Source organism: Melozone crissalis, unplaced genomic scaffold (genome assembly GCF_028551555.1).
Source record: "Melozone crissalis strain CALT ecotype California unplaced genomic scaffold, PUWL_Pcris_2 ptg000042l_1, whole genome shotgun sequence".
In the NCBI taxonomy this organism is placed as follows: Eukaryota; Metazoa; Chordata; class Aves; order Passeriformes; family Passerellidae; genus Melozone; species Melozone crissalis.
The window spans coordinates 52,098,040-52,121,843 of NW_026535820.1; positions in this window are offsets into that span (position 1 = coordinate 52,098,040).

Here is a 23,804-nt window from a genome sequence, read left to right on the forward strand (position 1 = left end):
GTGGGATAAGGAAGAGGAATTGTAGTGGAAAGGAGAGAGATGGAAAGATAATGAGAAATTGGGAAGCAAGAAGGTAGTTAAACCTATTCAAGACAGCAAGGAGTAGAATGGAAACTGAAAAGAGGAAATGAGATTGAAAAGCTCTCACTGATGCATGCCAGAGAGAGCATGTAAGAAATTAAAAAGAGAAAAATGAGGAAAACAAGATGATTACAGTTATTTCTGATACAGCTTAACAGTAAGTATAAATAATTTTGCTTATATATGTGTGCATATGCATGCATGTACATTAAATAAAATAAAGCATTCCCTATCTCTGAAATATTTCCTTCATGGTTGGGGTCCCCCTTTTAAGGCTACAGAATGTGACAAGGAAAACCATATGAAACAGACACTTTGTGCTGATTCCATGCCTTTATCTCTCCCTACTATTCAACATTTTGGATGATAGTTTTGGCAGAATTGCACAACCATTTGAGATTCTGGATTTTTCAGGCGTGCTTGTGCAAATCGCTCTGTGCTACGTAGGGATAACTGGTTCTGACAGTGTCCAGGTAGGGCTTCTTCTCTCTCCATATCCTCAGTATGTAAATTAGATCCCTGCTAGATGTCCACAGATGATGTGAAATTGAAATAGATTACTTGTTGACAAACACTTCCTGCTTTGAACTATCCCCTCTTTTGCAGAACACAGGGAGTTTAGAGTAAAAGAAAATTCAAAATTCAGGTCACCTTTCATTTTGGTTCTACCAAGAAAAAAACCAAACAAACAAGAAAATTGTACTGACAAAACCAATCCTGGTTTGCTCAATCTGTATTTATTGGTTTCTGAAAATAGATGGAGCATTCAGACCTCTCCCATGCACTAGCAGCAGGCAAAGTTCATTCATATCAGATCTTTCACTCCTCTTCTCCCCTTTGGACAGTATAATGTAAAAGCCACATAAATAGAAATAAAGCTTTAAAAAGCCTGAAAAAATCACCAGCAATATTTTAGCAATATTTTAGCAACCTCCATATGCCTCTCAAATCTGAAAATGTTTTTCTAAGCAATAAATGGATGTTTCTGAGTGCTACAACCAATTTGCAAAAGAAAATAAACAACTGTTATGTCTCGGTACATAGACTGAGAATATTCATAGAAGACAATATTTTGGGCTATGTGACCAACTCTGCCTTTCAGAGTTCAAACATGAAATGCACACTATCATTACATCAGAAATCCAGTTGGGATATCCCTGCTCCAGTAACCTTTGCATCATTAGCTGCCTGCCTGCTGCATTGTGTGTTCAGACAACATCCCAACATGATAATTTGGTTTCCTTCACTTTGCTCTAGTGTTATTTAGAAATTTTTTTAAAATACAATTCGTATATCTATATTTTATGTACTTTGTTTAGAACCTTTGGCCCACATAGTTTATTCATAAGTAATCACATGGTAACAGAAGAAATATGAACTGGTATGCCAAGTGCTTCTTACACAGTTGCACCTCAATGCAAAGCATTGCACAAGCATAAAATTATGCTAAAGGAATGTTAGTGTTTCAAAGTTACCCACTCAGAACTGAGGCAGTGAAATAAATTATGTTATCCACAACTTTATTTCATTTTGTGAATTAAGTGCTATGTGTAGTGACATCCTCTCACATCATTACCATGAGCAAGTTTTCATAGGACTCCTGCACCGCTTGCACACAGGCTTTGTTGCACCCCAGAAATGAGTTGAAAATCCATAGCAAAATTGCAGCATCCTTGCTTCTTTGTTGGGGGAAATCAGAGATACCAGAAGAATGAAACAGGGGGCAAAGAAAGACACGATAATCTCATGGTTGAGGAGCTGAAGGGCACCTAGAAGATCTAGAAGGGCACCTAGAAAATCTAACATAATCTCACTTATATCTACAGTTCCAGCATGATATATTATATTTTGACCAGAAACATTTGTCTGTATTGTTATAACTCTTTTTTTTTATAGTATTATTTTAATAGTATTGTTTTGCATTTTGATCCTGGAATCTTATCAGTAGAAGAGCTGCTCTTTGACTAAGGAGAAGTGTGCACAGCACTGCAAGTTTCTTTCTTTGGTCTCATTGAAAGTCATTCTCCCACTTATGAAATACTAAACAGAACTCACAAAAGTGTTGAGAATTATTGTTGCTGAAATACTTAAAAAAATAATAATGCAGCAGAGCTGACACAGAAAAAGTCCTAAAGAATTCATTCTTCAATTAAAATTTGGGTCTTGTTAAGTACAAGTTGCTCATTCATGATTTTCAAAGCAGAAGTGCCAGCATCTGCAGAATCAGTGTTCTCAATGAGCAAATATCCATTACTTCAACATTTTTCAATTGTTTCTCAGGGAAAATCTAAACAATATATCCCTTCAGCTTTAAACCAGATAATGTGGAATACTGTCTTAAAGGAATTGTAATTTGGGGCTGCATATGGTCCTATGCTAATAAATTAAACAGCTGCCAGGAATGTTCCCCGACACTAAAATGTTATTGTCTGTGTCATAAAATCATAAAAATATTTCTTGGCGTGACTTTGGGCTCAGCTAATTAGTACTTTTCCCGAACTGTTGCATGGGCCAGGGACCATTCCTAGTAGGCAGACAGTGTGTGTGCATGCTGTTTTAAAAGGTAAAAGACTTTTACAGCATGCTTGGATGACACTGCCATGCATGTCTGTTGGTCTCACCAATAGACAGTGACCTTGGCCCAGTTATTTAGAAGTATAAGCAGGACCATGAGAGCCAGGGTCCCAGGCCAGTTTATCTGTCCAAACATATTGTTCATTCTTCCTCCTACATAAGCCCACTGTTGCTTTATGAGATCAAATGGAATACAGATATATGGAGTATACCATGGAAAATACCTCTTTTGTAGGGGGCGTGGAACATTAATCTAACTCTCATGACACAGGAAATTACTGCAGGGTAATCTCTTTTATTATAGGTAATTTTTTCATGGGGGGAAAAAAGGGAGGCAAAACCAATTTGTATAAACAGGTCACACCCGTCTCCAGTGGGATTTGGACTCCATAAAGACTTTCCAAGCCACTTTTATTTCATTTTACAATTTTGAGGTAAACATTTGCCTGAGAGTAAGTAAGGTGTGTGCAACTACCTGCCTACACATAACAAAAACAGTGATTTTCAAGACCATGGAAATGTTCTTCTACATGAAACCCTTGGATGAATGAAAGTAAAATAAATTTTATCCAATGAGGAAAATGCTAGGTTGAGAAAATGTAGCAAGATGCTTAAACTGCAGTTGAAATGGGAGGTTTTCATTATCATTTCTCTTCAGAGCAAAACAGCAGAGAAGCTTACCTACTGGTAAAAAGTAATGTCCCAGGGTAGCAAGGGAAGAACACAGGCAGAGTTCCTAGCTCCCACACAAAGAAATGCTCATTACTCTCACCAGTTCTGACATCCATGACACGGAACACAAAGCTTACATCTTCCTTCTTCTTAGCAAGTCCAAAGGACTTCCTTAAGGATCTTTTCCAACCTAAATGAATCCATGAGTCTATGAATTCCTCTGACAGACAATGAGGAGAAACCCACATGTGCTTCTTTAGAAGGTCTGGCCAGCAACTGTAAGACACTTTCTTGGAAACCATACCTTATCTTCACCATTTCTGTGTGCTCAATTATTCTCATCCCTTAATGAGGGATAAGTCATTCTCATCCTGTTGTATCTTCTTTCTTCTGACCTTACATTATTTCTTAATTTGTCTTCCAAATGAAAACCTGCCCTTGAAACAGCCCTTCAAGTTAACTTCCATAGTTGGTGTCCACCATAACAGCCTTCTTCTTCTCTTTGCCCCCTTAGAATTGTTCCCAGCATCTGCGCTTTCATTACTGTCTTCCCTTCATGTCTTCACTTGAGCAGAATTTTGTCACAGCTGCTATCCACTCCTCAGGCTCACAATCCCCTTCGCCCGTGCTTTTTGTCAGTCCTCACTGTTCTCTTTGCTCTGCCTGTCCTTAGAAGTTGTCCTTCCTCCTGTCTTTCTCATCACTGACCATCAGAGTCTCCACTATGCCTGCTGTTCCTCGTATTTCCCTCCTCCATGGAGTAGTTCATGTCTCTCAGCGGACCTGTACCTGAAAACAGACACAGTTCTGCAACCATCTTATCAGGCTCACCTGTGCTTTCTGGTGCCTGATACCATAATGACAAGATGATGCTGGGCTGCAGGTGGGCACAAGCAGCTGCTATCAAAGCACTGTGGGGTCATAATAACAAAAAGGCATAACAAAATATGTAATGGGCAGAAAATGCTCCTGGCTGGACTGTCAGCAGCAGCCTTTTTTCCTGGTTCTGTATTTCACCTGGCACAAGTGACTGATAGGACTTAACAAGTGAGGCCATTATTACATGACCTTTTCTGTCCTTACCTTTCAGATGTTATGGACAGAAAGAAAACAGATTATAAGCTGTGACTCAGGCTTTGTTTACTCTCTTCTGTCCAGATCAGACCTAGAAGTTTGCAAGTGCATTAAAGTCTTTCCTCCTTCCTTTTGCTTTTCCTACCCAGCTAAGGGACAGACTGTGTGGGAACTGAGACATTTGCAGGAGGCATTCATGAGTTATTTTTATTTTCAGTCATGTCTTGTATAGGAGATATACCACAGGCATATGCAGAAATGAGAACCTTTGCCAAAAGAATTTCATTCTTGGGAAAAAGATACATCTTCCCTCCTGTGCAAATAGGCCTACTAATTTTTCAATTACTGTTTCTAAGCACATGAAATTTAGAATATTTTTTTAAGATATCTATTGCTTGAAATTCGATTTTATCCTACTCCTACTGTTATACTACTGTTCCAGTGAAACATCCTGTAAATGTCACACACTTGTCTGAAGTCCATGCAGGTCTCTGTGACCTCATGCTCAATTCTCTGGTTTGATAGGTACCTCACCCACTGCAGTGCAGCATCAGAGGCTGTGCCAGGCTACACACCCCAGTGAGTCCATTGTAACAGGACATCCAACCATCCCACAGGTGATCCCAGCATGTGTGGCCACACTGCAGGAGGGAGATCTCACCTAAGGAAGGATGCCACTGAGGGTGCCCTGTGCCCAAAGAATTCCCCACTGAAGTCAGTCTCCAGCTGCAGCAGCTGTCTTGCCAGGTAACTGGACTCGCCAGGCATGTCCCTGGCACACAGTACAGTCTCACAGGTGGAGTATGAAGAACTTTAAAGGTCTGAAGTTAATTATCTCCAGACTGGAGCCTACAAGGTGCTACTGTCTCAGGGCTGAACTACAAAATAGACTTCCCCATTAACATCAAAGAAAGAACCTGCTAGCAGTATCCCACTGTGATCATCTGCTGCTATCAATCAAGTGGTGTTGGTTCAAATCACAATTGGTAGTTCTCCATCAGTAATTTACTACAGAACATTATTTTTAATTTAAGTTATCCCTTTTGTCCCCAGAGAAATAAAAGATACCTTCCCCGGAGTTCCTCAGTCGTTAGCCAACAATAAGGGATTTCTTGCCTTTGCCAAGACCAGCCTGAGCTTTTGTCAAAGCACTGAGCCACAGCTGGAACTTGCCTGGTCTACGTGGTGCGAAGTCCTTGGGCTTTGGACAAAGGAAGCTCTGCACATTATCAGAGCAGCTGATACAGTCTCTGGTATTTATTTATGATAAAGAAAAGAGCAGACTTATGAACGGCTGAAGGATAACAGCAACTTATGCTGTGAATATTAGAGTATTAATAGGTATGCTGCATCTTTCTAGTCTGCATCCTGGGGCATTCGTTAGTAAGGCTGTGGAAAGAAAAGACACCTTCCTATTATCCCAACTGGTATGCTTAGACAGATTTTCAGGTATCAAAGCCTTTCCACAAAATGAAATACAGAAGAAAAGCAATGTATTATAAAGGCCCCAACCACCAAGCAAATTGAGATCGCTTGGCCATCCACTCAAATCAAAAAGCTCCACAATGAAGAAATTTTGGTTGTTCTCCCTTATATGTTAGCTATGAGCGAGGACTTTGAGATGGTCTTTCACTGCAGGATCACCTGCTGTTTTCCCTGTATAACCCTGCTCATACAAATCAGACAAGGAAAATCCCCCTTAGTTCAACTTATTTCTGGCATATTAAATCTGTTTCAATGTTTCGGTATTTCACTTTTCTACTTCCCATTACGTTAATGTACTTCTCTCACACATTAGGGAGACTCCCTACCTCTTCTTTCATAGCATTGTCACTCCAGGTTTGAGGAACACCAAGGCCCCCACCACCTGAAAGGTCTTTAAAATGTAACCTAAAGTTTAATTTACTGTTTCTGTCCAAGATACTGGAAAATTGCACTTCAGCCACAGTCACACCTCAGTGGGAATGCCAGTTTCAATCCATTTCATAGAGGGCTTTGGAAACCTTCCCCAGCCCCAAAACTGCTTCGCCAGCTGTTTACTCCCTCCTGGAAATCCACGACCATCTCTCACTTGTCTCATGGTCCCTTGGACTCCTCCACTGCTCTTCACAGGGGGACAGGGAATTTTGTTCTGATCACTTGGTCACTTATGCAGTTCTGCTGCTGCTCCTGAAGGGTTTTGATTGTCAGTCTTCTCAGTCCTGTTTTTGCATAAGGGTTTGTATGTTTGGGAGTATAGTCCCTGGAGTTATTTAAACATCTATTCTTCAGCCCCATGCTGTTTAATAGCTTGAAATATGCAGCTTTTGGGGCGTTGTTTTCAATTGCTGCACTTTCTCATGTCAGTTCTCTGTAGCTGCAGCTCAGTTATTCTGCCTCATACCGACATTGCAACCTCAGTGACAGAGTGTGGCCTGGGATCTCTCTCAGCAGAGAGAGACCTTGCAGAGGTCAGACACGAGTTACAGCTGAGCATCAACAAAAGACAGATTGCCATTCCGAGTCCCTGTAAACACTCATTGTGATCATATATTATCACCCACTCTATCCTTCCAAGGACGTGAATGCATTTTCAAGCATTTATCAATTAAGCCTCAAAATATCTCATTGAGGTACTGCAAATTAGGTGATAAAGGGATCAATTTACCTAACACTGATATGCACCTACTTCAGAAATTAAATGGCACATCACAGCTATTCAACAATGCGCATTTAAATCCCTGAATGATGGACTACAGCCACAAATGAGGAAATTAAGTCCTGCACTGCAGCACTGTCTGGTTCATTTAGCAATGGACTCAGCCAGGAGTTTTTGAAAGTGAATTCTCTTGGGTGAGAAAAAAACCCACTAAATAGAATTGTGAAATACATGTGAGAAATTGCCCTATCTCTGCCTATCTTATCTCTGCTGGATGACTAGATCCCAAATCTACCCATCAATTGGTTACCTAAAGTCTCCTTTATGAAGATTGCATCGTCTGTCAATATTAAGACTGCAACTATGGAAAAAATTGTGCCACCTTAGGCAGCATTGTTCCTGCTTTGATTACTTTCAGCAGTAAGATAAATTTCAACCAAAAAATAGAGGTACACACTAAATACAGGGAGGTATATGCATATTGTGTATGGAGGCTTATGCACATACACATTCTGATATATATATATTATAAACATACATATGTATGTACATATATATATAATATATATATAAATTATTTGGTATATATTTGCTCCACAGGGGAAGTATATTTATGTGCTGTACACTGACTGAAGTACTCAAATGTTTGAATTTGGCATTATTAAAGAGATTTCTTTAGGTTGCCTGATATAAAGAGAAAATGTAGCAAGGACATGGCAAATAATTTTGTTTATGGAGCAAGATGCAAAATCTTACTGGTTTTAAACTTTAAAATGTCATTAGGAGCAGAAAGTAATCTTCAGAAAATATCAAAATTTTAGAGTCTGGAAATCAGACTATAATGGGATGGGGGTTTTTGTTGCAGTAACAAGGCATTCTAAGATTCAAGTTTCGTATTGTTTCCAGCAAAAATAACTCACCTTCTACAGAAGCTGTGAGCCTCAAGAAACCCCAGACATGGTCTTCTCAGAACTTTCAAGCCCTGTGCAGAAAGCAGAACAACCATATATTTATGATGCTTTCTCCACAGAAGGGCCATCCTACATTTGCAAACCCAAAAACAGGGCTGCCCAAGTAAGTGTTTATATAAGTTGAAGAAAAATTCGGACACCTTTCCATCTGGATTCTGTCAGAAATCCTTTTCCTGGTTCATTGGTAGCTCATTACATGGCATTTCTGAGAGATATTTCTGTTTCAAAGAATTGACAACTTCTGGTGCAAGCATGTTTCATTGGAAAATTTCCAACTGCTTTCCTAGTTTCTTCTTGACAATTACAATAATATGGAAATTTCTTCTTTTAGAACTCTGATCATCTTAGCACCAGAGTAAATCAGGAGTAATAATATTGGAGTCTTTAATTTTAAGTTGGCAGAAAATTGTTATGGAGAAACTGGGTCTCTGTTCTCCCTTTAGACTCCTGGCTGAATGTCTGTGAGGTATTGTTTCTATAATTTAGAAATATTGCTAAATATGGTCTTTGAATGTAGAGATTAGATTACATGTTTGGTGACCTTGGAGTCTGATTACAGCAATTTTTTCTTGATTCTCTGCTAATTTATCAGCAGGTTATTGTTTACACATAATGAAACAGCTACCACAGGTTTCTGGCATGGTCTTGGCCAGCATCCTGCTTTATAAATGCATCTTAGTGACTCTGAAGCTGCAAAAGCCATTTTAATTGCGCATGTGGCCAGCCACCTTCCTAAGCATCTTCCCAACTTCACTGTATTTATCCTAATGCACTGAACACCAGGAAAAGAACCTCTATTGTTTCTGTTTCTCAGGAGGGAGAAGAAAAATACCCTCTTTCTCCACTGATCCATCACTCAGCTGCTGCTGCCTGCAATCAGTCCATTGACTGCGGAGCAGTGAGGAGCTCTTGCTTGGCACTGTCAAGGCTCCTTTGTTTTGTGCTAGTGAAATGCTCGGTGAAGCAGAGGCTGACTCCTCAGCCCGGTGCTGGCTCTGTGCACGTGGGGTGTGGAAAGCCCAGGTGTTTGGCTTCTGGCAGTAGAAAGTGGGGTGGCTCTCCCGTGAGCTTTCAGATTCAGCTCCTGGAGCAGAGAACTAGAGCACCAGAACTCAGTGACTCAGGCATTCATCTTGGAGGCCAGATTCAACCTCCAGCCAGAACCAGAAAGAACAATGGCTCCTAAGTGTATTCATTAGCCAACAAGCTACTGGCTGATTTTCAGTAAAATAAAAAATTATATCCATCATTGACAGGAAGTTCTACATTCAGTCTCAAAATTCAATCCTCTCAACACTTTAAAAAATCAATATTTTTTTTAGAATTTTTCTTTAAAATTTATATTTTTTTAAATTTTAAAAAGAAAAAGACCAGCTTTTTTTTTTTTTGAATATTTCTCAGGCTCTCTTTTATTTTCTTATGTGGCAAAACATTTTAGAATTCTTTTGGCTATGGGATAAGTTTTTATACTAAACACTTTGAATGGATAGGCCTATAACAGTCTGGTCACTGTGCAGAATATCTTGGTGGAAAAATGGATGCAATAAATTCTCCCAGAGAATTTGAAAAACATTTATTTGAAAGCCCCTTAGTATTCTCACAGGACTGAAGTCCAGTATAGTGCACTACAGAAGCACAGGAGAAGAAATGGGTTTCTTTGGTCCTGTGTGGAAACACCTACCCAGAATGTATATGTGTAATAAGGCTGCTGACAATTTACCCATCGTTAGGTCTTTGCATTCCAATTTAAAATTTCTTATTGACTGATTCCAAATCCTGGAGATAAGATTTCCTCTTACCTTTCATTTTTCACTGTGAATAGCTGATAATCTGATGCTTTACAGAAACCTGTCTGGGTCCCTAACCTTGGACAGCTTTTGTGCTCCACTGTCAATTCCTCTGAGCGTTATAGCTGCTATGCATGAATGCTGTAATTTTACAGCATGACCTGCAGAGAGGAACAGAGGCAACTGGAACCTATTAGACCATGAACTTCATTTTCTGAGGACCTACAGCTCCTGTTGAAGTCGTGCATGTTGGCAATTTCTGAAAATGAGATCCCTTCCCCCACCTTTTTATAAGAAATTTTGACAAAAGCCGCTGGGGTTGGAGTATTGTTTCAGGAAGGCTGATAGTTAATAAACCTTGTCAACCCTGCCTCATTCTTCTAATCACTTTTCACAGTGTGTTTTGGTTTAGTTTTTAATCTCAACAATTCTCTCCCCTCTCTCTCTCTCTCTCTCTCTCTGGCTGTATTTTTAGCTTTATGACTGAAAGCCCTCGATGGGAAATACATACCCATGCATCACTTGCAGAAAAGTGAAATGTGTTTCTGCCACTATTTTTTTAGTTCACAGTACATATTCCTTTTTTTTTTCTTGAAAAGCTTTACTGTAAAACATTACCCTGTCTACATAAATGGAAACCAAAGCTTATTTGTTATGGATACACAAATGTTTTCAAAAGCAGATTCTTTCTTCTAATAAAGAACAGATGCTCCCAACTTTGTCTAACTGCTGAATCTAAGGATGAAGCCACTATGAGTCCTGACAAGCTGTAGTACTGTATCCTGTGTTTTAGAAAGTCCAATAGCAGAAATCAATATAGCTGCAATAAATCCAATGATGTTACTTATCATTAGATGTACATCATGTGTCCATGTTCTCAATCGCCTTCTTTAAACCTGGGAAACTTCCTTATATTAATCAAGTTAATGATGTAAGAAAGTAATATGTGTGTATACATAATTTAGTTGAGATCAGCTTCAGCTGGGTTATATCAATAAATGCCATAAATACAACACTTGTAGATAACAGGACTGCACTTACAGGCAGCAATGAGCATGCGGCAGTAATAGATTCTGTAAATCAAAAATATTACAGAGAAATACATGTAAACTGATTTAATACAAAGTAGTAAAATCAATGAAGACTAGATGATTTCTTGATTGTGTAATGCATTTATGAATGTGTCAGGTCATTGTGAGTGCTTGAGCTCCAGGACAGCTCAGTGGAATTGATTGTGGTGCCTATATAGAAAAGGTTTGTTTCCTCATCTACAGCTGCAGCAGATTTTATTTTACCCTTTGGTCAGCCTATGGCAAGCCAGCCAAAGTAACAACTACTGCAAATGTGTGCAGCATTGGTTCTACTTTTGGACATCTATAATCAAACCCATAATTTTAGATTGAATATCAAATGAGTTTATCAGTTTAATATACATGCTGCAAATCTGTACCCTGCCAGGCCATTTGGTCCTGCCTGAGCGAGTTTAGTGACTGCTCATAAACACCATGCTATGTGACAAGATGAGCTTTGCTTGCTGCCTTTATTCCAGAGCCACCATGCAGTTGGAATAAAAAGGTCACACTAAAGTGAAAGGGTCGGGCTAAATGTAACTGTAAATTACCCTTTCCCAGAACAACAGGTTTAAACCAATAAGTTTCCCTAGATGCGTGTTCTTCTGGTGTCACTGAAAATCAAGCTATTAATCTGTCTCTGAAAAAAACAGCTGTTGATCTTCTACTCAGATGAATAACTAGTTCATACAGATGTTGAGATGTGAAAGACAAAACTCTGAGCGGCAAAGTCAGCACAAGTTGGGTGGAAAATATAGGGAGAACCAAGGGCAATTGTGGAGAAGTGGTGGAGTGGTTTGCTAGAGCATGAAGCAAAAAAATGGTCTATCTTTTCATGTTCACTGTTGAATGTGCACACAGACATTAAAAGACCTGATGGCTGCAATCTGGTCCAACCTTTTATCTCTGAGGAGTGATTTAATAACTCACTCTGGACTGTAGCAGTTATGAGTTATCACTTCTTTCGCTCGCAAAGATAAATGCAAACATCTCCACAGCTCTTAGTCATTGTGCATTCTGCAATTCTCTGTGTGTGAACAAATAAGCTATGCTATTAAATTAATAGCAAAATTTGACTTCACTTAAGTTACAGCAGGGGATGTAGTTTTCTTTTTCTTTCTTTATTAGTAAATGAGAATTTGTAGCCACATGAATGTTAATCACATGCCACTAAGTGCCTGCTCGCATCCTCTCTGTATGCTGATGCAAATGAGCTGATAGGAAACTGTATGTTTTAGATTATAACTTTTTTTTTTTGAGAAAAGTAAAAGCCTGTATTTCATACAGGAAAGCAAACTAAATCCCAATTGTTCTTCTGCAGCAAATAGGCAGCAGAAGTTTTTCCTGTAAAAAAAATTAAATGGTTAAACCATAAAATGCATTTTTACTACTGTACCAGTAAACTCCACAAAAGTGGTCATGATACCATTTAATGATCGATTTGATGTGTAACATTTGCACATTAGCACATTCAGAGTTTGCTTAGGATCGTTAAATAACTGTGTTATTAGGTGTTGCTAACAACCACTCTTTCCTGCATTATTTGACAATATATATCTTCTGTGTATCTCATATGCAGCTAAGCATAAAGGCACGACTGAGTGGAAAACAGATCACCAAATTCTATCAATTTTTCACACTTCACAGATTGAATTTCGCTACTGTAATAATTCTGATGCATACTGTAATTAGCAAAGACGATCAGTCTTTCTATTTATAAAACAAATATCTGTTCCTAGATTTGAAATGAGGGATTATATTACAAATACATGGCTGGTGAAGTAGTCCCTTCCCCCACACCAGCACATTTCCAGTCTTACCTTCACCCCAAAATACTTCACTATAGAAGTAAAAATGAAGTGGTTTGGGTTTTAACTGAAAGGTCTGTCCTCTCAAACACTTTTCTTCATCAGGCATGTTCTTCTTGAATAGAAATTAATTCAGCTGCAAGTCTACCCCTCAGTCAAAGAGGCAAAATGAGGTAACACAATTAAGCACCTCTTTGTGGGGAGGGAAAAGGAGGCTGGCAATGAAGACCTTGGGGTAGTGAGAGGCTGGCTGAGGCTGTGGGAGCATCCCTGGGAGCTCAGGTAATTTCTGTAACTGCTCCTTACAGCTGGAGCCCAGCCAGCTCCTCTCCTCAGCTTCATCCCCCAGCCGCCTCTGCAGGGCAGGAAAAAGTCCCTCTTGCCATGAGGGAGGACTTTTCTGAGCTGTCATGGTTTAACCCCAGCCAATACCTAAGCATCACGAGGCCCCTAGCTCACAAACCCCCAACAGAATGGGGGGGAGATAATTGGAAGGGTAAAAATGAGAAAACCCATTGAAAAATGAAAAGTTTAAGAATTTTAGTAATAATAGTAGTAATAATGGAAAACAACAAAGAGAGACAATAAAACCCCAGAAGGGGTGAAGTGATGAAAATGAGAACTATTGCTCACAACTGACCAATTAATGCTCAGTAAGTCCCTGAGAAGCAGTCCCCCCTGGCCAAATTTCCCCCTGGTTTTATAGCTAAGCTTGACATGAAAAGATATCCAATATCCCTTTAATCAGTTGGGGTCACCTTTTCTGGCTGCGTTGCTCTCCAACTCCTTGTGCACCTCCAGTCTCCTTGCTGGGGTGAGACACAGGAAAGGCCTTGACCCTGTAAGCACTGCTGAGCAGTAACTTAAACATCCCTGTGCTGTCAATACTGTGTTCAGCAAAAATCCAAACTGCAGCCCAATATCAAGCACTGTAGAGAAAATAAACCACCCCAAAAACACAGTATAGTGAGCACACCTGGGAAAGTGAAGGCAAAGAGGATGCTCCTTTTGAGGGATCTTGTTTTATTGTTTTATTTTATTTTATTTCATTTCATTTTTATTCCGTTGATGCCTTTTTGAGGAGGAGGTCCTGTTTCACAAACTACTTATACTGGATGAAGCCTGGATGGCTCATCTCTGCATTTTTTCCCCAAGGCCATGTTACTGCAGTTCTCCCACAGGGTTTAGTTGTGCAGCTTGTTCCACTTTCAGAGAGATGACTGATTCTGCTGAAGGTACTGGTGCATAAAATTGGAGTGCCAGGAGAACCAGTAACATCTCTAGGATGAGAATGGACTTTAAAAGTGTAATCAGAATGATTCTTTCGCTTAGCAGACAACTTCCTGCAATACCTCTACTCAACTTTTCACAAGTATCAGGCCAGGAACCTTGAAACAGTCTAGTAACAAAGACTAGTAATAGGAGTTTTAGCTGCTTAAGTATTAATATTAAAACATGTGTAAGAAATAAACTTAAATGTCCACAAAGTTTGCATATTTATAGTCTAAAGCTGCAAAACATAATCTGTCTTAAATGGCCTGGGGGAACTGCTTTTAAGCTGTCCCCATTCAACCCAAGAGCAAAACTTTCTCTGATGTCTCTGATGTCAGTGGTATAGGATCAGGGCCTGTGTTTTAATACAGGTGCAGCACCTAGCACTCCTTTGGGATTGTTTAAAATGGTATGTAGAAGCTGTAGCGTAGCTTGCCAAAATAAGAGAGCCTGTGGCATTTCCAGTATGCTGTACTCCTGTACAACTTAAGCCAATTCAAGGTTTTTCAGAGGTGTGGGGAAGATGAGTTTTTGTGTTATGAGTGTAGGAAAACTGGGGAGGAAATTGTCATTAGGCTGCTGCTTCATGAGAAGTGAGGATGGGACAACGGCGATGGCTTGGAGGACTGGACCAGGAGTGACCTGGTGCTGCTCCCATCCTGGGTGTGGGGAGAATGGGTTTCTGTGAGGAGCCACCCCATACCCACCAAGAGTTTTGGCAGTCACAGCAGGGCAAGCCTATTTTCTAATGCACAAATGACCACTCTCAGCAAGGGTATTTTGCTGTTCTGGGCAATTGCCTGCTCTGCCCACAAGCTGACTCTGTATCTGCCTGGATTCTGTCAAGACTGCTTTCCTTCCCATAATGTAATGTACTTAAAGCTTTGGGGATTTGATTGTCATATTTTTTCCAGAAGCTCTTTGATGCACAGCTGCAGTTACACTTCTCCATGTGTCAGACTTTCCAAACATGTAGGGAGAGGTCACACTATGAGCAACCCCATGGAAGAAATGCATCCCTTAATAAGAAACCCAGTAACAAAGTGGAGCCTATTTCCCCATGGTGTCAGATCTCATGGTCAAGTTCCTCAGCATCTGATAAGGTGCAGCTTGAAGAAGTCTCTTCAGTGTAAGGAGCCTTTTTTTCCTATCAAGTGTTTCTGCCTTGTTGAATTTTTGTGGCAAACAAAAGGTGAAGTTGTCTTGCAACTTTCCCCTCTGTGGGGATGCTAATAGGATTGTTCTTCTCCCAGCCACCTGTTTTCATGTAACTTGTGGGAGTTACATGAAATATCTTTGACAGCAGTTTCAACTCGATTTGACAGCCCAGTGGTTTCAGAAGGTACGGTGGAGGGGGACACAGAGCACACATTTAGGGGAGTGCATAATCTCTGCTGCCACAAGGAACAAGGCAAAGTTGTGCTCTTACAGTAACAACATTACTGTTCACCAGAACAAAAGTGTGAAAGCTCATATAAAGCAGAATGGAACATGCAGAGCACCATGCAACACCAACAAAACCTTCCTCCTCTTCTTACAGAACTGCTCTGCATTGGCACTGTACGTTTTTAATCCAGGGAAAATTTTAGGGCTCATGAAATAATTTTAATTGGCATGTTTTCATTCCTTTTCCAACTTTCATCCTCATGTTTTTTTAAGGAGAAAGTGAAGATTGTGTTAACAACATGCTTACCAGTTAAAACTAGGGTTTGAAACTCCTTAAACACCAAGGATCTTTTCAGCAGCCAAAAGCTGAAAGGGGGGGGGGGGGAATTTCTCCATTGGAAGAATTTTAAAAATTAATACTCTTTTTATTATAAAGCAAAATATTTGGAAGAAAATGAGAGCACTTTCACAAATATATAAAATAGCTTCCTCTCAATTCTGACTTCAATATTGATTTGAAGGAGGCTAAACCTGGGCAGGTTTTAAAATGGCCTCAAATGCAATGTAGGATTTTTTGGAATGTATCAGCCAAGCTGGAATGCAGAGTGCAGTAAGGTGCTGTTCAGAGACAGGGAGTTTGCAAGACTGTAATGTGGGACATCCTGAGTGGGTGTCATGCAATAGGCCAAGGCTGAGTTTCATATTGTGCCTTTCCAATTTGAAAACACCAAGCAGCTTTTGCATTTCTTCTTGTGTTCTCAGCACTGGGTGCACGAGGCTCCAGCTCAACAGGGCTGCAAGTTTGGTAGTGGGCTATGCTGTTGTACCATTGCTTCAATCATACAGATCACTGCTGACTGTGTGACGGGGCTGGAAGCTGCACAGTTAATGGATTAAATGCTTAGCTGTGCTCTCCTCTTTGACCAGATACTGTATTTTATCTTTAGTGCACTGTGCCGTGCTAGCAACAGCGTTTCTATTAAGTTAATTTGGCTGTGAGTGGCTTTCACTCATACTTGTGCAGTTTGGCCAATAGCTCCATGAGCTGGTCTCTCATTAATCTTGTCAAATATATCCTAATACCAGTGCATACCAAGTTCTTATAAACTACTGACGTCTATTTGTCAGCAGATTTGAGTATTTTCTGTGCATATAGGCAAAATTTGGATCTCCTTGAGGTCATATTCACGTTTCACAATACGAATGTAAAAAACACCTCTACAGACGAAAACTGCAATTGAATTCCTCCTATAAGAAAGAAAAAGTAGCTGAAATATATTATGATCTTCAGTATTTAAACTGCAGATTAAGTAAATTTCCCAGCATATGAATGAAATCATCTCTACTAATAAGAAGAGTGCACTTCTTCAAAATGTAAACTCCACTGCTGGTCTGCAGGGGCATAGCATAAAACAAGGCAGAGAAAGTAATTATATGAATAGAGTCAAAGGTTCAGTAAGACTGCAAAAACCTTTGCCTGAACATCACCAAGTCAATTAACCCCAGCACTAAGTGCCACATACAGTTGAATAGTTTCCTTTTTTTATAAAAAATGTCATACACTGAGCTAGAACACAGCAGAAGTTCCTGCACAATTTGTGGTCAGCGTTAGTTTTTTCTGGACATGCCCAGCCTTGGTAAACATGGGTTCTCCCTAAGAGAAGGAGCAGTTCTGGCTGTAAATCAGCAATCCCATCCAGCTCATTTCACTCAAAGACAAATGACAACAGCACTAGGTTGGGTCAGCCACTGCCATTGTTTAGCTAAGTCTTGCAAAACTTCACTGGCAGAGATTCAATAGCCTTTACTGCTATCCTGTTCTTCTCCTCTAATTTACTAGTGAAGACCTTCTTCTTATATCATCCTAATTCAATCCTCCCATCCACAATCTGTTACTACCACCTCTTATTATACCATCTACTGACTGAAAGAAGTTTGGGTCAGGCATCTTTGCACCTTCTCTTCAAATACACATAGGCTGCCATCATATTGCTCCCCACCATCTTCTTCACCAGACTTTGCACCAGTTCATTCCACCTCTCCTTGCAGTGCATGTGTCCATGGCTTGTACTCACCGAGGCAGCTCTCTGACAGGCCATCTCCAGTTTCTCCCCTGTATGCTGGCACCACACTCAGTACAGTGGGGTCCCACAAGCTTTCTCATATTTATACATATAAACTGGAAAGGTTTTACCTTCTATTCAGATACCTCTTCATCTTCTATTGTTACTTCATATTCACATTAAACAAATTGTAATTCATGTCACCAATGAGAATCGTACTGTGAAGGAAAAGAGTGGTAAGAGCCTGAGGAATATAACAGATTCTTGACCCATTTCAAATTGACTTAAATATGTGTAAATGTCCAAGCATTCAGTACTGGTGGAGTCTGCTTCACTGACTTGGGAGACAACTAACCACAGTCTGTAAAGTACTGCCCAGGTTTGTTTCTGAGCACTGAACAGTCATGAATCTGTACTCTTGAACATTAGGATATCACCTCGTGTGCTTTTGCCCCATTTCCAGTCCCCTCAAACAATTCCCAGCCAAGGTTTGGGAATTGGAATTTACCAGAAGATATTCCTAACAGGTGATCTGTGGTCACTGCACCCTAGAGGTGGAGAAAATTTTGTAGCATAAATCCGTGACATCAAGTAGCCCAAGCACATTCAGAGCCTAGGCACAATCCTGGATGTTTAAATTACTAGTACAGCCATACATGCCTGCCCCATACTCAAGTACCGTGTTCATACAACCAAACTAATTGAGAAATAAATCATTTTTCTTTTATGACTGGAAAAAAATAAGGCCCATGTTACTTGGAATGAAGCACTGATCAATAAAGTTATGCCAAGAAAATAAAACCTAGTTAAGATGCAGCAGAAATCTTACCACTTTCCATAACAGTCTTTACTCCTATTGGCATAATAGTAAAAAAGGACTCCTGTGATTTAGAAATAGGCAAATGTGCTGCTCTTTGCAGAATGTATTTTTATGTCAGCTCATCTCTTTCATCAGCCCTTTCTCAAAAAAAAAAAAAAAAAAAGAAAAAGACAAAAAAAAAAGAACTTGTTTGGAAAATTTTGAGCTATTTATGGTCTTTGAGCTCTGGACATCTCTCCATCATATTCTTTCCGTTCAGTCCATCCTGCTTCCCCCTTCACAACACCTTGTCCATAGCTCCTCTGCTGCCAAGGGCAGATAGCCTCCGAACTCTCACTTCTGTTTCCTTCTCTGTGCCAGCCATGGCTCCCTCACTGTTTCCACAATGGCATATTTTGAAAGGCTGTGAAGGGGGTTGTTCCATCCTTCCTGAACTCTGATAATCGAAATTGGAAAGGGACCAATTGTACATCAAGTGTCACTGCAACTGTGCTGGAGTTGCACAACTCAGTGTCCTGCTGCTGCAGTGACAGCAATGAGCTTTTTAGGTTCCATCATGGATTTCTGTGAGCATATACAGACAGCTCCCAAACTATTCCTCCTCACTGAATTTTCATCTCTCTTTTCTTCGGTTCTTTTTTCACACTTTCTTTCTTTCAAAGCATTTTTACAAAAATACAGAATAATGTGGATGACATATTGACATTTTCTAAATGTTTATGACTCAGACAAAACTTCTGCAATTACTGCTTTTTGTCTTGACATAGTTGTAACAAGAAGCTCAGTTCCTGAAAGGTGAAGAGGCATGGTGGTGTTAGCATCCAAGAAGGAATCACAGAGGCAGATGCATAGATGGAGGAAAACACCACCTTTAACACAGTTCAGTCACAGCAGTCCAAGAAAAAAAAAAATCTATGGAATTTATTCTGTCTGTGGTGTGGCCTGAGAGGAGTTCAGAACTTTCTTCTGCAGAGTGATTTCCTCATCACCTTACTGGTGAAAAGACCTCTGAACAGTTTTTAAAAATCAAAGGAATTGAAAGGCAGTTACCTGATTCTACCATATGCTTAAGCCAAATTAATACATTCCATGGAAATTCAGTTAATCTCTGCACTGAAAGCTACAATTCCCTCTGCTCTATTCCATTTTCCTGCTGTAATGAGTCAGTGTAACCCCTGACTAAAATGTAGTGCAGGAGATGTAGTCAAGGCAGAGACCAACACATTCAAAAGAGTGTGATTTAGAATTACAATGTGCACTAACCTGTCACAACTCAAAGGAGCATCGTTAAGTTGTCACTCCATGCAAAAGCCTGACTCCTTAACATATTTAAATGGATGAAAACTTGCAGAGCTCCTCACATTCGCTTTTGGCTTTTTTTTTGAAAAGCCTAAGTCTGCTTTGGCTTTTCATTGCAATTCAGGATGGAAATGGTACCCAAGCATCGGAATGACCTGCAGGAAGGCCTCATATAGGAGCATCCCTGCTGCTGGGGGTTATCCTACATGGATACATCCCTGCTGCTTGGGCAATGAGTAACCCCAAGTCCTAGTAACCAAATCACTTAAGTGATTCCCTAAAAGTGGTAATTCAGTGGTTCCAGTTAAAAACTTTCTCTTACTTTATATTTGCTCTCAAGGCTTTAAGACAAGATTAATGGTGAGTTCTGCAATGAAGGCATGTGACATGAGGCATGTGTTAGAACCATTCAGGACTGTTGTCACATTCTAACCTGCTTCAGCAAGTGTTGTCACAGCTGTGCAAATATTAGTAGACAGCTCATCGAGTCAAGAATTTACTTCTAAAACTTCAGGTTTTTCTTCTTATTTCTGATTTATCATTTTTGAAAGAGCAGTATTTGCTCTTCCATCATACAAAGTTCCTTTTTATTTTCTTTTTTCTTAGTTTCAGAAAGCTTCTACTGGATGTTGATGAGATCAAACTTTCTCCAGAGCTCTTAAATTGGTTGTCACGGTACTATCTTATTCAGTAACATGCAAATGCAGAAATTCAGTTTTGTTCTCAGTGTGATTGTGTGTGCATGTAAAATATTATATTTTTCAAGCATCTCTCCCATAATCTAGACACACCAGTCAGAATTGTTTATCTGAAAAACTGATTAAGTAGGCTTTCTAGTATACTTCAATTATTAAAAGCTAAGTAGCAATCAATCAAAGATTCTTAGAGGAAGTTGTTTCATTTTAGTCCAAAGTAAACCAATCCCATTCAAGTAAAGAAAGAAAATGTTTTCTATTGTGTTTCAAGCACATAGAAGTGATTTTTTTTTTTTTGCTGGTTTGTTTGTTTGTTTTCAGTAGAACCAAAACAAAAACATTATTCTAAGTCATCAGCCTACACTACAGGACCCAAAATTCTGTTGAGGTTAATGGGTTTTCAACAGACCCTCAGACATTACTCTCTGGAGTTCACTAGATTAATTACTAAAATTGTATAAAATTTTTGTGATGAAAAGGACATTTATTTAGACAAAGTGTAATAGGTTTAAATAGTGCATTATTTATCAATACAGTACCAAAAAGGAATCAGGAGAAAAAACACTAGTGATAATACCCCATAGGATGCACTTTCATATTCTGATCTGGCCAACATCAACTTTGGTTTTTTTGGGAATGCCACGATGTCTTTATTTATGAAGGTTCTCTCTGTCTGTAGTGCCTAGTTTGCATCTGGCCATAGATGAGGCTGATAGTGTCATAGCTGGTTGAAGTCATGGTGATGATTAGCTGACATAAAGTTTGGCAGTGTTTTATCCTCTAAAAATTAGTTTTGGAGGTTCCTGAGAAAGGCACCAGTCGGAAAGCCTTAAGAATATAAAAAAAATATAAAAAATGCAGCGTAAGTGGTGTTGTGTAGGAGACAGGAAAAAAAGTACAGTAAGAAATGCTTTATTTAACATGCAACATTTAACAATGTTGCGTCCAGCATTGTTAGCAGTTACAGGAAGCAAAAGGCAGGAATTAATTTGGTATTGAGTTCTTCCAATTTCTGTTAAGAAAAACCATTGATTTTTGCTCTGTTTCTTACTGACAGTAACTTTATAGAGAAGATAACAAAGGGCTACTGCACTTGCCACCCTTCTACTCCTGCTCTCAAAAGTGGTTTAGCCAAATAAATCTGGGATATATTTGCTTACGTAGGTGTTGCCAAGGCTTTGTTGATTGAACACTTTGGGGTGAGATGGAGTGGGAACCTCACGCCCTGTGACCGGGCAAGTAAAGAAGGGAAGAGGCAGATGCTGCAGAGCAGCTGAGCATCAGTGACAGAGCTTGCTGGAAGGGAAAATTAAGCACTGGTCTGGGAACCAGCTATAATTTAAAGAGCCTGTTCTACCGAGTCTAACTTGCTGCCTCTAGCAGAGATCTGTACACAGCAGGCACAACATGCATTCTGTGTTTTTCCTAGGATGGATGTGTAGTTTTGAAATTAAGATATTAAAATCTTGCGCTGTGCCTGCAGCGAATAGGGAAAGCATGCTTTTGCACTGAACTATATATTCCACATAAAATCTCACACAATGGAAAAGAGTGGAGATTTAAGTTCATATTGCATCGCTGCTATCCACATCGCTCTTATACAGTGCTGTTATCCATTGTAGGGAGAAAACTATTTAATGCTGGGTTACTGCTTATATCCCTGGTTAAAAAATGGAGGGAAAAGGTGTAGACTAATTCATATAATGCATTGCTTCAGAGATTAAATTAATTGTGAAATTTCTATTTTCAAAAGCAGAGTTGACTCTATCTTTCTAAAAACATGGATGAATGAAGTTTGACTCAAGATCTGTTGTAAAGATTTTGTTTCCACCCTCAAAATCTGTCATTCCACTCTTATGCATCATAACAAGTTGCTTAATTTTTCTTTTTTTTTTTTTGACATTTATATTCTCCCAAGGAAATTATCTTAGAATCATATAAAATATGAATCTCAAGCTCCCTTCATCCTTCCTCACAAAAAAGCCACCAACACTTGCAGTATGTCCCAGCTCATTTGAAGCCTAATTCTCAAGTCCAGTTCATTGGCTGGATAATTAAGAGACTGAAAACAGAGTTTCTATGGATCTGAGAACACCAGGGACAGCTCAGTTCCCAATATTTTTCGCAACAAGTTTCAATATGTGGGCTTTAATGACTGAATCAATGTGTTACAGGACAGACATCAAGATGTTAAAATATTGCTGTATCAGACTTAATTTGCAATGCTTTTTCTTTCCTGTCAGGACAGTTAAGATGACATCGTGCAGTTATTTAGTCATGAACAAAATTTTTCAGGCCTTTTCCCATAAGTCTTTTAATGTAAGGAATAATGAAAGTTCACTCATAATATTTTACATATAAATACAGCTAATTCATATTGTGTAGAACGATGTGTAAAGGGCTCTGGTTCTGGGATTTCTTCTACTTTTACAAAGGAAAACATATCTATAATTAAGCTTATACCATAAAGGCCTTTCTTATTGAATTTTCCTTTTGACATGATTGATTTCTGTATTGACTCTAGGAAACAGAAACCAGTAAGTAGAGTCTGACATAAAAGAAATATTTGGGCTCTGCAGTAATACCATTTACTACAGTAGGAGCTAAACTAGAATGTGAATTGCCACCAGCTTCTTCTGCATATGCAAATGGATTTTTTTTTTCCTCAGGGTCATAATTGCATCCTCTTTGAGGAGAGTAAATAAACACAGCCACTGATTCATCTGTCACTGCAGTGGGGGAGGGTGGGAGGGAATTTGTACATAATTAGGATACCTGGCTCAGAATTTTGGCCTAGGAAACATTCCGAAACGTGTCGGAAAACCAAAGCCTCCCTCTGCTCTTTCACATGGAATAAACATGAGAATAACCTGCAGGTGAGTGGCTTTCTGTGCCAACCTGAAATAAGCATTGGCTCTGCTCCTGTTGCTGTTATTCACTGCTCCAGATGACCAGTGATACTGATGTTGCTGTTCATCTGTGTTGAGCAGCAGTACTACTGAGTGTCAGATGCGCTATAGGTCATAAAATTGCAAAGTGATGGTGGTGATGTTCCAAGTGAATTTTTACCTACTGTATAATTTCATAAAACAATAAACACAAATCTCCTGCATTCATCCTGCAGCATAGTTAATTTGCAGAGCATCAGGTGAAAAATCACTGCAAGTCGCTCACCTAATAATAATAACGGTCAGCCAGAATTGCTAATAAATCAGGCTTAGGCACTCTGAGACAGTCTATCTAGATTATTTATTTTTTCATTACGGGGCTTGATTTTGCAATTTATTATTCCTTTTATTATTTACATTCTACTGGTGCCCATGCTTTGCTCTGTTATGGCCCAAATTAGGCAGAAGATGCACATCCCTGCCCCAGGGATCCCACACCAGCTGTCATGACCCAGTCCATGCTTTGTTCAGTGGTAAATCCTGCGCAGGGATGGCAGCTCCAGCCATCTTCCCCCAGCTTGACCCTGCAAGCACATGACACGGGGAACACACACAGAGGCAGAAGTCTGGAGGAGCAGGTACAAATGCTGTGCTGCACCTGCAGGCAGTGAGGCTGCCCCTGGTGGGGCAGGAGCTTGGCTCCCGA